The following is a 17,262-nucleotide window of genomic DNA, read 5'->3' as shown; positions in this document are numbered from 1 at the left end:
CAAGGGTCTTGCAGCACTTTCCCTGCTGATGTTGTCTCTACTTAAGAGTTTAGGAGAAATTCATGGTGGCAAAATGACCTTGCAAAATCAAACATTATGTCCAATCTGAGGGATGACTGAGTGAGCTCTGGGAATGAGGTATCCATGTTCTAAACCCGTGAGAAAGTCAGTCAGTTGTGGTTTTGTTGAACACTTTGGTTTATTTCTCCCAAAGGAGCAAGAAAAACCCATCCCAGTGATCTTTACCCTCAAGCAGTTTCATTGCTTTTTATTCATTAAACAGTTGAAGGCCAACACTTAAGTTCCTGGCCTCGCTGAACTCAAATGGTCCAGCCATGGGACATATTTATCCAATGTGGAACAGTGGACATCTCGACAAGCCTTTCCAAGCTACAGTGGCAGGGAAACAACCAGAATTCAGACAATCTTGATAATCCAGGACCCCAGACAACCCTAGACAAAGTTCATTTTCTGTGGCAGTTATGCTGTTTCTCTCTCCCATCTGCGTCTCTCCAGAATCTTCCTTTTCTCATTTTACTTAGAGTTTACATGTGATAATTCTCAAAACCATATAAATTGAGATATAGATCATTTTTCTAGACAAGGTTATTCACACAAGGTTTCAGGAGCAGTTTGAAGTTAAATATTAACTCTTTGCTGTGTATTAACATAAAAATGGAAGGGTGCCTTACTCATGTAAGAACTGCTACTTTTTTTGACAAACATCAGCAACATGTGCTACCCTAGACTTCAAAGAAGGCCTGAGTTTTATTTTCAGAGATGCTGCCCTGAATCCTTTTGGGAACAAAGGAGGGTATAAGTAAGTAAAATATTTCCAAGAATCATTAGTCTATCTCAGGAAAAGGGTGTGGTATGTCTGCATAATTTCTTTCCTAATTCTACCCATTCTAGGTAGAACTTTTTGGTTGGAGTTACTTACAGAAATGCAGTCGCTTTGTCCACATGGACGTTTACTTGGTGCGTGAATCCGGGTATGTGATGGAATGGGGTAGAGTGAAGTAAAACCATCTCAAGCGAGAACCAGAGAAAAGTAAAGGAAGGAAGGGGTGACTTGGATAAGAAACGGGAGAGGGTGGGTGTTGTCTGTGGAGGTTGACTGTCAGGAAGAAAATGGTTGGAAATCAGGGAGAGCACTTTCCCCCTGGAGGATGAGTGACTATGAGAAAGTGGTACAGGCCTGAGATGAGACTCAGCCAGGGGCACCATTTGAAGTTTGACAAGCCTAGACTCTGAGCAGCATGTGGTGTGGCTGTACCTTATATGGGGGGCCTCTGCTTCGTGCCCTCTAGGAAATGGGTTCTTGTTTGAGAAACAGCTCACAGCGTGCATGAAGCTCTGAAAACTCATAGAGGAGACTAGCTAAATAGGATAAACAGAAAGACCAGTCCCAAGGGCAATCCACAGGAGGAAATCTTGCTTTCTCCTTGTTTGGTAGCAATAGAACTAACCAGAAGCTAAAAGACCAAGTTCCAATATCTGCCTCTAGAGACTAAGTCTAGACTTTTTTTTTCCCCCCAGAAGCCATAGGTGAGAACCACACATTCTATCTAATGTGGCTGTTCTTTCTAACTGAGGCCAGCTACGCTGAACAAGCCTTTCCCCTCTAAGTGGCAAGAAGAAGAGTTTATATTATCATTGCTTGTCTTTTCTCGAATTTTAGGGACTTACATCTTTATTAGTAAGCTTTAATATACTTCCATTGCCATTTAGAAAAATATGCTCTTAATATCTCAATCTTGTAGGCGTGGGGATTAGGAAGTTTTAATAATGCCACCTTCCAACCTAACGATATATCACTAAGCCTCAAGTTTATTCCTTATAAAAGGGTTGGCATAAACAAAACAATTACAGAGTCTGTGCACCTCTGCCTGTCATGGTGCCAAGAGGAGCAAAGGGAAGAGGCAGTGAGAGTCCCGTAGTGGCATCCCTGTCCCTTCCTAAGCAAACTACTAGCCCCATGCTGTGCTCCACTTTCTGTGTTCATGGTGTGGAGGGAGAAGAGCTTATCTCTCCTGTAGTATCTCTGGAGTTTATGAATAAGAAAAAGGGTAACAGAGAGACACTCATTTTAAATTTTACATATTCTACCAAGTGGCCTTAGTCTTCCTCATGTACATTTGGTTTGCTACATAGATTAGGAAAGTTATCTCTGATCTCTTTGACTTGTCCACAAACACTGTAAATAAGTACATTTCTTTAGTGGGAGCTGAGTAAATATTATGGACTTACAAAACGGGAAAACATGTAATCATGGCTACAATTGCAGGTGAGACCTAAGTGTTGTTATAACTAGTATTTGCAGAGTGATTTATAATTTGTAAAGCACTTGTGTATCCTTGTTTGCATTATGCATTCAGGTTTCCTGAAGGGTACTCATTTTCCTTTAATGCAATATTCCTAAGGGAAGCTTGAGAAAAGCTTACTGCCCCTAATGAGATCCAGCCACCCTTCTGGTTTCCTATTCCTCCGTTCCAACAGTGACCATGTCCAGAAAAGAGCTGGATTTTTATCTCAGTCAGGAGAGACTAAGTTAGCTGCAAGGTAACAAACCCCCAAGTCTCTGGTTATTAACAACCAAGGCTTATTCCTCACTTATGCTTTATGATCATCATGGGTCAACTGGGAGCTCTTCTTTACCTGCCAGTTCTCAGGGGCACAGGCTCATGGCAGCTCCATCCTGTGGCGCATCATCAGTCATGGTGGCAGTGGTTGGCATTGTGGAAATTCACACAGTGGCTCTTTAAGGCTTCCACCTGATATGACACATGTCGCTTCCCCTCACTTTGTGCCCCCGCCTGTCCTGGTGCCTGTTGGTTTCATTGGCCAGTTAGCCACACCTAACTTCAAGGATCTGGGGACTCTACCATAGAGTTAGAGGAGACTTACTAAATAGGATACACAGAAAGACCAGTACCAAGGGCAATCCACAGGCGGAAATCTTGCTTATGAAACCTACTTTCATAAGTAGGTCTTGTTAATAACCAGAGACTTCGGGGTTTGTTATATTGCAGCTAACCTTTCACAACTTCTCTACTCCTTACATTCTTAACTGGTAAAAGCAGGGCCAAGTTAACTACCTATGAAAGTTGTTGTGAGATTAAATCAAGTGTTAGTTGTTTGGCCTACAGTATGCCTCAATGTATGTGAAATACAAACACAGATTCATAAGCATGACTACCAAGGGTGTGGCAGTATATACAATGATAATAGTGCTTAATATCCACATAGAAATTTATATCTTCCAGAATATTTTTAATTACATGAATCTCATGTAATCCTTAGTTAAGCTTTGTGACATAAATTAGAGCTAGCAAAGGGCCAAATGGAAAAGAGCCTAGAATGAATTGAGACAGGTGTGACTGTCATGACTACCATAGATGGCTTCAAGGAGGTCAGGTGACCCTTGAGCCAATATTTGATGGAAGATGTTCACTTCAGTTCAGAAATAACTACTGAATGCAAAGTGTGTATTGTACATCTACTATGCAGCCCATGCTGTGTCAGGACTTGGAATGAGGGTTACAAGTGTTGTCACAGAGAAGCATGGGGGTATCAGGCAGTAGAGTGGCATTTGCATGGCTGGCTTAGTGTCCCACCCATCACTCGTCAATGATATCACTTCTAGCAGCCAGTGCCTCGAAGGTTTAATGTTATCTTCCGTAGGAAGGTTGTTTTGCAATTTCAGCAAAAACTTTTCTTCATTGTGTTTCCAGAAATGTGAGTATGTCATTGCTAAGACAAGTTCAGGACAGTTCAAATGAAACTAAGAGACACTGACTTTGAGTGAATATTTATGCTCATGGTTAATTACATGCACTTTCACATGAGACAGACCAGGGTTCAAGCCCCAGCTGCTTCTACATAAACTGTGTGATCCCAAGAAGGTTGCTTAACTTCAGTTTCCTCCTTGTGAAAGGGGACAAAAATAGTACTTACACTTTTAGTTTGTTTTGACAATTCAAATGTTACCCATTATACTAATTATTCCAATCTGGAACTTTAAGTATATATTTATTAAAATAACTAGCAAATATTAAGATGACATTTCTTTAGAGCAATTTATTAGTAGAGAGTTTTCTGTTCCTTTGCCCTGTTTCTAAAAACTTCTCCACAGCACATTTTCTCTCTCACATATTTCTCTAATATTTATCTTTGTTTCTTTCTGATTTGGGAAGAAAAATCAAGAAAGCAAAAGACCCATCCCTTTGATTTCAGGGGTAAAATAAAGGAAACAGGAATGAAACCACAGGGTCTTAGTTTAAAGAAACAGTTTGTTGCTGTTGTTATGCTTTATTTTGATTTGCTCCTTTTAAAATAAGTTCAAAATCTCTTGTTTAACACAACCTTACCATGTATTTCAATTTTAGTTTTTCATTCTCCAGATTAGAAGTCCTTTATATGTATCTCCTAACTGGTACTACAAAACTTCCTGCTCCTGTCTCCCAGACACTTGCTGAACATTTAACTGCTGAAATTCCTCTTTAGATTTGAGGACATCCATGAGTTTGGACTTCTTTCTTCTTTTGGTGTTTCTTTCTCCCCAACTTTTGCTGCTTTTTATGTAAACATTTCTAGGCTGCCTCACATGGATTCCTGTATGGTTTCCCCCTACAAACTTGTTTTGAACCTGAATACTTTCCATTTAGGACCATTCCGTGTTTCCTATCCCTCGGCCAATTTAGACCCAATGCCCTAGTGTTCTTTCCATTCCGTGAGTTGGGTGACAGCTGACAGGAGGTGACTAATGGATGGGCAGCTCACTTCAAACCATACTCTTGCAACACTGAGAGTGATGATCTTGCAAAAATAAAAAAATAAAATAAAATAACAAGGCTTCCATCTTGTGGGAGCCCTCTCCTTTCTCTGGACCTCCTTCTGGGCAATGGAAACACTCCCAGCAGGCTGAGTCGGCTAACACAGCAACTTCTCTATATGCTGTTTCCCGAGTTGGGTTCCCTCTGCCTGTTCCTAACAAAATGTTTTTCAGAGACTAGACATTGCTCACTGCTCTGCCAGGCTCTGTGTGAATGATATTGTGCATATGTGTGTATGTGTGTGTCTGTGTTTGTGTGATTTTAAGAAGGTAAAAAAAAAGAAGAACCAGAACCCTAATGGCAACTGGGTAAAGCTCAGTTTGGAGATGTATAAAGTGGTCAGAGGTGCTTTATTCCTTAGTTTTGCTTCTAAAGAGTCTCCTGCACGAGCATTTCATACTGAGTTTTGGAGATGATGCCATGTGTTAATGCCTTAGACCAAGCCTGAACTCCATACTTCAAAGCTTCCTCCTCAATCCTATGTGGATAGAACCAAAACTCAGTCTAATCCTCCCAGAAGCCAAAATGTTTGAGAAGATTCACTTTAGAATTGTTCATAGAAAAATATGAAAATAGTCCATAGTTTTATGTTAAAAATAAAATCTGCTACATTTTATTTGGGTACAAATGGGTCACAGTACTGTTTGTTTTTACCTGGCTCACCTTTGAAATAAAGATCAGCTCCATCAGAATACCAGCAACTGTCTCCTTTAGGCTATATAATTTCTTTTAGAATTTAGAAAACTATAAAGGATTCCCAAATAAAACTACTTGAGCTTTGAGTTCATTGCTAACTATTGAATCAACTGTGGAAGCAAGTCTTGGGGAAATATTAGAGACAAAATTTGGCAGATGCACTCATAGAAAATATGTGACTTGAAATTTATTCAGAAATTAGACAGGGAGAGAAAATATGTGGCATTCCTGTTGTCCTTCATTACCCCTCACTCATGGAGGTCCTACTAACCAAGCTCCACGCATCTAATGGGCATCCTGCTCAGGGCAGTTTGCCAGTGGTCCAGAGAGGACCACTAAACTTCAAGATAGGTCTGAATTGTTCAGCTGAAGACTTGAGGTAATTGTCTCCACAGCAGCTACTAGAAGTTTGTCCTGAAGTGACTTTATCTGCCTTTCCCAGGCCATGACGTGGCGATCACAACCCGTTTCCAGAAACTGGAGCCCCTGTGGCTCTGGGGCTCTATTTTAATTTCTCACATTTCTCTAATTCATCTTGATTGGGAAGGGGAATTTGGCATCATTGAAAATGGAATGAAAATATAATGTGTTCATGCTTTAAGTATCAAACTGGGCACCATGTCTCCCAGGAAGTCCATTGGGAATCTCCAAGTTTAGTTAAATGACTCCTATGATATAATTTCACTGTATCACTTAGCACAGTACATTGGAATAATTGGTCAATCTATGTGCCTATCACATCTAGACTATATGGCCTTTGAAGGCAGGTAGGATTGTACTGTTAATCAGGGCCAAGCCAAATCTGAAGCTGTGCTCTCCTTAGAAATCAGGCCTGCTTAGAGAACAAAATGTCAAGGCTCCTCAGCTGTCTGTTTGCATAAGTGACCAAGAGGACCCTTGGGAAAGAACTTGCCCTAAGAAAAGAAGGAACTAAGATATACCCAGTTCATGCCAAGAGCAGTGATGATTCTGAGCACTGTAACTGAACCATAGATTCTCAGCAACTCCAGGCTTTTGTTTGAGATTTAGGATAAATTTGATTTAAAAAATAAAAGCAAGCTAAAACCCCAAGGAGTTGTTTTACTGACATCTCTTACGTATGTTGAGGGTTCCAGGTTTTGGTAACATGAGTGCTAGAATCTGGGCATGCCTCCTGTAATATTGGGTACCAGTAGTCTCTGTGCAGGCCTTAGGCACAGGTGGAGATGGGGGACCCCGGCTCTGTGGCTCGGCTCTGGAGAGGAGGAGAAGAACAGACATCACATGGTAGCCCAGATGCTCAATACACAAAGCACCTGCCAGTCACCTGTAAGGACTTCCAGATATGTCTGGGAGGAATTTGAGAGATGTTTGAAGTTCCCCCAAAATGTTAGAGGTCAGAACCAGAGAAGTAGTGGTGTTTCCTCATGTTTATCTTTCGGGTAGGATGGCCTAGAAAATACAAATATTTTGTGGTCAGTTCTCTGGTGTCAAGGACAGCATCTTATACATAGAAGTTTAGAGTTTTTAATCGGTTAATTATTGGCAATAGGCATTATTAGGTAAAGCTTTTGTTACTGATTTCCATTTTGAATAAAGACAACTTATTTTAGTTCCAGAGTGATTTCTCTCATGCTCTAGGCAAAGGGACCATGAATATGCATTATGTTCACATTGGGAATATTCTTGGGAGTCAAGACAGCATGACGACTCCATCAGAAATCCCATTTTCAGAAAGTACATGAAGATTTTCATAAACCTCTACTGGCAATAAGGAAACATCGTTTATTCATAATGTTGGCAAGTGAAATCATTATTTTCATTAAACTACCTCTCTGAATACAGGAACATTTCTGTGCTTGGAACAATCTCAAATTACTTTTCAAGGGTTAACTGTAGCAGAGTGAGTCCTTTCATTTTCTGAAGAACTTTGGGTTCTGAAGCTTAAAATACATAGAGATGGTATACTTCCATGTTTTAACCTGACCTTGACTGAGAAGAATGGAGGAAACACTTTTACGATTATAAACAAATGTTGGAGTTGTATGATGGTTTGTGGCTTCTTGGGTCTGGCCAACTCTCAGATTCTGCTGAAGTTTACTCTGCAAAATGTCAGATGGTTCAATCTTCTCTCATAGGAAAGCATTCATTGCAAAGTACTGTCATTAAAGGAGTTATTTAATAGTAACCCCTCTAGTTTAAATAATAATTTATACATTTACATTTTTTTTACATGCCTAATCTCAATTTGAATGGTTAAAATCTTAGTGATCTGTCTTAGCCCTCATACATCTTTGGCTGGGGTTCATTGATTTTCTATGCGCACACATTTCAGATTTGGATAATGTTTTCCAAGATCCCGTTAAATGTATCTAATTGGTTTAAGCACACAAGTTACAAAAGCTATATGTAGTGTACTCAGTAATCATTACGTTGCAGGTTCTTAATTAGTCTGTAAATTAATGCGTGAGGGCTGTCTCTGCAGCTAGTTTATAGTGACACTGTCACATTTTCTATTCCCCCTGGATCGGCATACACTCTGTACCTAACAGGGCCAATAAATTGAGCAGATTGTGTATATCCTTGGCTTTAGGCTTGGGATGTCCCTTGTTGCTGCAAACAGTATAGGGTAGGTCCAGAGTCGGATTCCCCCAGCACTTTATGACATTTGCCACTGGAGCTGGTAAACTTCTCCAAGATTAAGGTCTTAAAAAGAATAAGCTCTTTCAAATGAGAAGACATACTCATTTGTTACGATTTTTGCTAAAGGGCAAATAAGAGTTTCAACTAGAGTTTTCTTGGTGTGATCATTCTGAAAATGAATCCATTCAATTGATATCTTTCAGTTATAAAGTTCAGTTTTTTTCAATTCTCTTTCAATTGAATTTCTCACTGTTTGCCAGAGAGACTATGGAACTGAAAGGACAAGGCCATTAGAGCCATTTGGTCTAGAACCATCTGGTCTAGAGTCATCATTTCTCTCATTAAAGAGGTCCAGGAGGATATACTGAAACCCAGTGGAGGTAAAGCAACACCAGAAAGAGTAATAAAGTTATATTTTAACTAATGCCTGTAATATTATTGTGCGCATTATCCTAAGACAAGTTTATATTCCTAAATGCAAGAGGTAGAAGTGCCTAATGATATGTTAAATTTTATTCATTCAGAGATACCTCTGGGTATACAAAAAAAAATTCAGTCTGAAGTTTAGCCAAGATTCTTTTCTTTTTTACGCAAAGATTTGAAAGATTTGGAAGCAAACACTTCTTTTTGGGACAAAGCTTGGCTATAAGAAAAACAAAATGTTTTTAGCTTTTTTTCCCCAGTAATTGCCTTATATAGGGAAGATCTGATCCTATCATTCTTTATTTTCAGTCCTCACTGGCTCCCTGTTGCCTTTAAGATAAAATTGAAATTTCTTCATATGGCGTATGAGAACCTTTCTGTGCCAGGCATTATACTAGGCCCGTCATAGAGACTATCTCCTGTCATTCCTCACAAAATCCTTAGAGAATAATAGCACTATCTTCAGTTTAGAGTTGAGAAAACAGAGACTCAGAGAGGTTTCCCAAAGGCACTCTATAGTTAGGTGGGCATAGCTAGGATATCTGACACCAAATATTGTCCAACCATACTTTGCTAGCCTTCCAACTTCTTTGCAGAAGTTACATCAAAAATGCCTGGAAAAAGACCGATAGATAGACAGATAGACAGATATATAGATAACATGTCGAAATGATGATATTTTGGATGCACTGGATTAAATAGAGTATATTATTTAAATTAATTTCACATGTTTATACATGTTACTGCTATAAAATGTAAAATTACATTTGTGGCTCACTTTATATTTCTACTGGACAGCTCTAGTCTAGCTAGAAATGAATTCTTTTCATATTACCTTCCCAGGAGGCCTTAGCTTTAGGGGAGTATTGGAAGAGAAAGGCATCTTCCAAAAATGCAGAACAAATTCTCATTTGTTATCTTTAATCTGAGGTTTACTGGGGATAATATCTTTCCAACACATGGGGCCTGAGAACACAGTTGAACACAGAGCTGCCGAGGGAACTGGCTGTGGCTTTCAAGAGCTGTGATTTCCTACGGAGAGCAGGCTGTGTGTCCTAGAGGAGTTTTGATCCCATTTTTCTGTTACTGTGTGTTCAAAGCAAGGCAGTATCCACAGAGCACAAGAATATAAAGAGCGGTGATGAATGCCCTAGGGCTCTAAGTAGCAGCTTTCTATGATGGATCCTGGGTGAGGCAGAACAGCTCCTCTGAGTGAGAGTAGAACTCTGTAACACCAGTTAGGTGTGCTGTAGATGGTGTTCCTGGTGTAGACTTCTTCTTTCCAGGACTCACATTAAACTTGAGAGCTTAATCTCTATGTGAAGGTCTGACATAAAATTTCTTCTTTCCAGGACTCACATTAAACTTGAGAGCTTCTTCTTTCCAGGACTCACATTAAACTTGAGAGCTTAGAGCTTCTTCTTTCCAGGACTCACATTAAACTTGAGAGCTTAATCTCTATATGAAGGTCTGACATAAAACACATAAATACCTGCACTCTAAAGAAATGGCTCAAACATGATAGAAGTCTATTTTTTACTCGAAATCCAAAACAAGAGTTTTCAATCTTCTTCAGGTGGTGATTCAGGGATCGTGGCTCCTTCCTTCTTGTGGCTTCTCTCTCTATAACACATGGCTTCCAGGGTCACAGTGTTCATCTTTATCGAGCTGGAAAGGAAAAGGCTTGAGGCTCATACTTCCATGACTTAGAATTCAGTTGTAGTCTATTTGTGGCCGTTGGAGGAAGAGGACCATCTGGTGGACATAAAGCATTCTTTTACAGAGTTTATCCTTCTTGTTCATCAAATACTAACTCTTCCTATACCAAAAACACTAATTCTCTCCCCAAGGGAAACAACACAAATTTCTATTCAGCCACTGTACCTAGCTCAAACTCTAGGTCATGTGCAGTCCTGTCATTTGTCGATGTTTTGAACTCTAGGCTCAGAAATTTACCTTAAAAGTAGGCTTTAAACACACACACACACACACACACACACACACACACACACTCACACACATGCAGAGAAACAGCTTAATGATGGAGTAGTTTCTGATGCCAGAACAGTGGATTTCTTTGACAGGTTGAGTCTAAAACAATTTGATTCAGTTCCTTGATATCACATGGAAAAATTATAATTGTTTGGTAGCTTTTCCATTGATTGAGTTGGCATCTTACTAAGGATAGCCCCAATGCAATGCTTGTATTTCCTTCCTCACAGGAGCGTAGAGAGTCACTAACTTACACTTTCCTCCATATTCCAGTTTCACTGTCATTCTACACATCCCCACTCCAACCTCCAGGTCATTGCCATCCCCAGAAGTCATGACTAAACATGAACAAAAACCTCCTCTCAAGGCTTTGTGTTTGTTTGTTTTTAAAACAGTGCTTTGCTTTTGAGGAAGTACGTATCTGGAAGGCAGGAGCAAAACTGAGCAATCCTTGCTTACGAGGGGGTATCAGCTCTGCCCCTGAGTTTCCATTCAGCCTCCATTCTCAACTAGAGAGGCTTTGAAGCTTCTCCTGAAGCCAAGTACCACCTCCTAAGAACAATGCACAGTATTTCTCTTCTCCCATCTTCTCCAGTCCATACCAAATAGGAATGGGAACAAGAATATACAAAATGAAAACAAATATATTCAAATGGCTGCTCCAAGAAGTGGGCCTAAATCCTCTACTTACTATATGCAAATATGGTTAATTATTAACTACTCTAAACCTCAGTTTCTTCATCTGCACAATAACAATCATCTCCTTCAGAGATTTGTTGTAAAAATTCAGCAAGAAATATTAGAAACTATTAGAGCACAGTGCCTAACCCATAAGTACCCAATTCATGATAGTTTCTTTCTAACTTTTCTTACTTCCGCTTCCTTCCAACACCCTCCCGACTGCAGCACATCCACATACCCTGCCCACCTTGATGGTGGTTTTCCATATCCTGATCGCTAGGTCAGGCTGCTGACATTGGACGTGCTTTTTCATACTCTCCTGCTGCCTCAGCACATCCTTAGCCCCCAAATGAAGATGCTTAGGAGATGTCCTTCCTCCCAGTGTTCTGTCAATTAGTCCTACCACAGTCTAGTCTATTCCATCTAGCCCCAGCCCACTTTTGTGTTATGCCTGTGGCTATTGGTAGCAAGAAAATCAGTGACCACACTCACTGGAGACTAAATGCCAGCCCAGGGAACCAAGAGTGAACTGAGATCTGGTGAGCTGACATGAGTGTGTGTGTGAGAGAAAGAGAGAGATGTTGAGTGAGAGGATAAGTGCAAGAAAATGTAACTGAGAGAAAGTACCATGAGATTTTTTAAATAAGAAGTTTGGATGAAGAAGTATATAAGCCAGAGGATACCTGGGAACAAATGTGTGTGAGTGATACAGAAGGAAGAGAGAGCAATAAAGAGAATCCAGTAGGTTGTGTCATTGAATTAATGTGAAAGAAGGGGAAAAAAAGTCAGGAATATAGTGGTGAATGGAAAAATAGAATTAAAACATGTGGAGATATATATATATATATATATATATATATATATATATATTCAATTTTATGGAATTGTGTCATGAAAATAACTTGCTTCTTCCAAAGCTTAATAATTAGGAGTCAATCCAGAAAGAGAACTCAATGATCTCTAAGCAACTCCCCTTCCCCAGGGGATAAGTATAGCTCTGGTTAAACAATCTAGATATAGAAAAGGCCAGTGCCCTTAGGAGATGAAGGCTTGATTCATGATTAATGGTGGCCAGTGTCAAGTCCAGGAAGCCTGCATCTGCCCTTGACCACAATCCTTTAAGGCCAGGTGCCATTGCCTTATATGGACCTCCACTGGAAAAGAGAGTATCTTTCTGGAGTCCCCACAAATACCGTAAGTGGGATACAGCCCAGGTTCAAGTCAGATCAAATTCAAAGGAAAAGATTTTTGTTTTGATAGGAACCAACTAGGTCAGAGAGAAGCAAAGAGGAGCATACGTACAGACTTCCTTTTTCTATAGAAAAGAGCCTGTGCTCTTTGGTGGTCCACTTTCTCGTGAAGCCTTCTGAGGCCATCTCAGAAGGGACTTTTTTCCTGATATTTTCCCATTATCACCCTGTTAGCACTTGGTGACTCCCAGCAGATGAACTGGCTTTCCCAGAGCTGTGCCTTTATCACCACTGGGAAAGCAGAATAGCTGTCTCATCAGCCTGACTTTATCCTCCTGGGGTTTCTCCTGGCCATTCCCAATGTAGTGGAGTTTTTTGATGCTAATGGAGACAATTCACAGGACAAGAGTTTCTTTGACTACCAAAGCTTCTGGCTCCACAAACTGCCCAGATCCAGACAGTGTGGAAAACCCTTGGTACAGTAACAATATTGACAACACAAAGGAATACTGCTATTAGTATACAAATGGAATCAGCACCACCCCATATTTCAAGCATTCTCCTGGAATTGTAACATCTGATTTGGAGACATATTTCTTATTCATTGACAAAAGGCAAAGGAAAACTCCAGTAACATCTCTACAACCTTACAGAGAATGAATATAGAATCAGATTTGAAGATCCCACTTTCCTTAAGGTGTACAGCAATGCAACTCAGTTAAATGTGGAAAAGAGAAAATGGCAGGAAGCTCCAAGAGCAAAACTCCAGCCAAAGTTCATTTCATTGTAGCTTTCCCTCTGTCCCACTTGGGGTTTGGGGCATTTTTTTCAAATTGTGTATCCAAAACACATCCTGGAAGGTTAACAGTGTCTGATTAATCCTGCTAATAGCAATTGCACTAACCCCAGGGCATTATGAAACCACTGGTAAAGAAATTGGTAATTTTAAAAAAGTTTTTATTTTGAGATAATTGTAGATTCACATGCAGTTGTACGAATAATACAGAGAGTTCCCCCAATGGTAACATCTTAGAAATGTTATCTCTGCAAAACTGCAGTTAAATATCTACCAGGATATTGACATTGACACAACCCACTGATCTCACTCAGATATTCAGATTTCTGTAGTTTTACTTATATTCATTTATGCATGTATTTAGTCCTATGGAATTCCATCATGTGTAGGTTTGTGAATCCAGCTCCACAGTCAAAATATAGAACAGTCCCATCACCACAAGGATCTCTTTCATATTACTCATATCAAAGTAACATTCCTCACTGAGTGGTTCAAGGGAATATTTGTAACTGAGGTACTATAAAAAGAGTGAAAAAAAAACCCAACCACATTCTGGTTTTATAAACCAGTGATTATTACTCTTTCATGGGAAATGAAATTAAACAGCTGATTTTCTTTCCCTTAAATTCATCTGATGACCATTTTGGGAGATTATGCTAGATACTAAAAAAGACACATGGTCCTTTAAAGAGAGAGATATAAATAACCAATGGTATTTCAATAAATACTATAATAGAGGGACATACAAAGAACCAGTAGAAGAAAAATACTCAGTAAACTAATATTTGTAGCTCTGTTCAGTATGCCAAGTACTAGAGAAACACAAATGTGTTAGGATACGTCTAGCTCAAGATTCTCTGGCAGAGACAGTTTTCCTTTTTCTCTGCTCAATTCTTTCCATCAGAATAAAACCAGACCAAACACACATAAACAGAGAAATGTAAAATGCTGACATAGGTCATGGAGAAACGTAAAGGGTGGCAGAGCCCTATTTGGATTGGAATGATTTTCTAAGGTCAAAGAATTGTGAAATTATTCAGCAAGGTCCCCACTAATGAATCTGACCCACTGAGAGAACTTTTGTACTTTACCTCCAGCACTTCCACATGACCATCAAATCAGTCAGAACGCACATGCTTAGATCATTTAATTAAATGAGCAAAATTTGCTTCTGACTTGTTATGAAGAAATTTTCAATGTTCACACTAAAAATTAGATTAATGAGACCCATATTACCTTCTATATACCTGACAAATATGATGTTCGTAATCCAGAGGTAACAGTGTTTGTGTGTGTCTGTTTCCTCCCTCAAAATTGTCCTAACAAAATATCTATTGTGGAGGGGTTCTTAACTGTATAAAAGAAATGTATACATGATCCTTTATAATCTAAATGGAGAAAAGAGGTATTCACATAAAACAATGCAGTAGGTATTGAGAAAAGTGTGATGTATGTATGACTCGTAACAGTGGGTGGATGCAATTTGGAGAATGTAGAACTTGAATCAGGCCCAAGAGTTGGATAGGTAAAGAGCAAGGAGGAAGTGTGTCCTTCAAAGGGAAAATAGATGGGTAGGTGAGAAAATGAGCATCACGTATTCAAGAACAGTGAGAATCCAGGCTAGTCTAGAGTATGAAATTCATACGGGGAATGTGAGAGTGATGGGCTGTAGGGTCAATGGCCTGGATTAAAATCCCAGATGTCCCGCTTACTAGATGTATGAAGTAGGAGGTGAATTAACCTCTCTCTGCCTCTGTGCTTTCACCTGTAAAATGAGGAAAATAATTGTACCCCCTTTGTGGCTTTTGGTGAGTGTTAAATGAGATAATTTGTAAAAGTTACTTCTCAGAGTGCCTTGCATAAAAGTGCTTACGGTATTATGACTATCATTTTTACTCTGTTACTTATGAGACAATATTTTGGAGAGCCTTAAATGCCACCTTAAAAAAAAGTTAGATTTTAACCTTAGGCAATGGCGTGCCCATTGTAAACAGAGCAATAAGTGGTGAGATGTAAGAAGGTCTTTAGGTCAACGCTCTTGAGAGAGAGTGTGAATTGAGAGAGGGAAAAACCTTAGGAAGAAGAAAAATCATCTCAGCTTGAGTCAAGGAGAGCCTGGTTTGGAATAGCAGAAGAGAGAGACTTCAAAGGGAAACTGTTTGGACCTAGGGGATACTACTACTATAATTGAGAGGAAAGAAGTGACAAAACTGGCCCTGTTTTTCAAATTCCAGAAAATAGTGTCTCATGAGTTAGATAAAAAAGGAAAAATATAGTGAGTTTAATTATGGATAATTGAATTGAAGGTGAGAGTGGAACATTCTGTATAAGTCAGGATTCAACCATTCATCCGGAGGAGTAGAACCAGTAGGGGAGAGATCTAGATCACATATTTATATACATGTATGTTATATATACACATAAACATACACATACAAAAATATGACATATTCATATGAATTTCATAGATATATATCATATACATATTATATGCATTTATTTACTTGTTATGTGGAATTGGCTTACACAATTGTGGAGGCTGGCTAGGCAAGCCTGACTTCCAGAGAGCAGGCGTTCAGGAAGAGATGATCACAAACTGGCAGGAATCCTATGAGTTCCAGCAGAAGCTTGAAGTCCACAGGAAGAGCAGGTGTGGGGGAAGGAAAAGCATGCTGGCCTGCTTGGTGTGTCTAATCTTCAGGGAAGACCTATTCCCTGGATTAAGTGAGCCTCCCTCCCCCTCCCCCTCCCCCTCCCCTCCCCCTCCCCTCTCCTCCCCCTCCCCTCCCCCCTCCCCCTCCCCCTCCCCCACCCCCACCCCTAGGATAATCTCCCTTTTGGTAAACTCAAAATCAACTGATTAGAGGCTTGAATTACATCTGAAAATCCCCTCATCATACCTAGACTATAGTGTGATTGAATAACTGGGAGAAGGTATGTATGCATGCAACAGAATGGCTGCTGCCTCCTGCCTGCCCTCCAGCTCTCCTTGTGGCCTACCCTAATCAGAAACATAACTTGCCTAATATCACAAGCTGAGAAGTGAAAATCATCGTTTGAACTCAGGTTTGTGTTATTCTGAAGTCCCAAGCCCTAAAATACTATGACATTTTTCAGCCAGCCCTGGGAAAGATTTCATTAATACCCCCAATTTTGCATATGCCGTAACTGTTACTTTGGGAAGATATGAATGTGCATGAAAGTGACTGAAAGTAAAATGAAAAATTAAAATGTAAAAAAAAAAAAAAAAGAGAAACATATTAGAAAGGAGTCTGGGGAATGCAGCTCATCCTAGCCAAGTTCACATCTCACCAAGCCATCCCACATTCCAGTAGAGATGACCTATACGTTATGAGAAAAATAGACTGAAAATGAATGAAAGATGCAGAAAGGTAGTAAGGATTTGAGTTATTAGCAGAGAGGTGCCAGTTGGATTTATGAGACCGGAATTGTTCATCAGGAAAGGAGAGAGAAAGAAGCAGCGTCAACTTTGGGCAATGCCCACAATTAAGCTACATTAAGAAAAACATAAATAGTAAAGTAGTAATGTGCTAGTATGATAGGGAGAGAACCATTAGAGGTTAAACAACACAGAAGAAAAGAACACATATTGTTAAATCACTCTCCTTTTTAAAGCATCTAATGGATCCCCATTGCCTACGGAATATAAACAGTACATACCGAAATTGGTATCCAAGGCCCTTCACTAAATGACCCCTTCCAGTTTTCTATCTTCACCTTTAACCACTCATCCATACTCATGACCCCTCTGCTCTAACCGCATCAGACTACTAGCTGTTTCCCAGCTACAACTGTCATGCTTTGCTTCTTCTCTTGGAACGCCCTTCCTCCTCATTTTCACTGAGCAATCACGTATTTTATGTAAGATATTACATAAAATACCTATCCTATTCAGAAATAAGAATTTTGTGTATTCTTCTGCTATAGCAATTATTCTATAAATATTACATTCCATGGTTTTACTCAATTTTCAATTTCTCAAGGGTGCAATTATGGAATATTTATA

The 17,262-nt window shown here is 39.6% G+C and overlaps 1 long non-coding RNA gene across 1 annotated transcript in view; it reads left to right on the top strand.

The window, feature by feature from the left end:
- Positions 1 to 9,908, top strand: part of LOC309651117 — a 232,692-nt gene extending 222,784 nt beyond the window's left edge. Inside the window, exon 5 of the long non-coding RNA XR_014257934.1 lies at positions 1,540 to 9,908. This is a non-coding gene — a long non-coding RNA (uncharacterized lncRNA). The remainder of the gene's footprint in view (positions 1 to 1,539) is intronic.
- Positions 9,909 to 17,262: the final 7,354 nt, after the last annotated feature.

This window comes from Balaenoptera physalus, assembly GCF_965194825.1.
Source record: "Balaenoptera physalus genome assembly, chromosome: 2".
In the NCBI taxonomy this organism is placed as follows: domain Eukaryota; kingdom Metazoa; phylum Chordata; class Mammalia; order Artiodactyla; family Balaenopteridae; genus Balaenoptera; species Balaenoptera physalus.
Note: the sequence above shows the minus strand (reverse complement) of the source record. Positions and strands in the feature narration are given on the sequence as shown.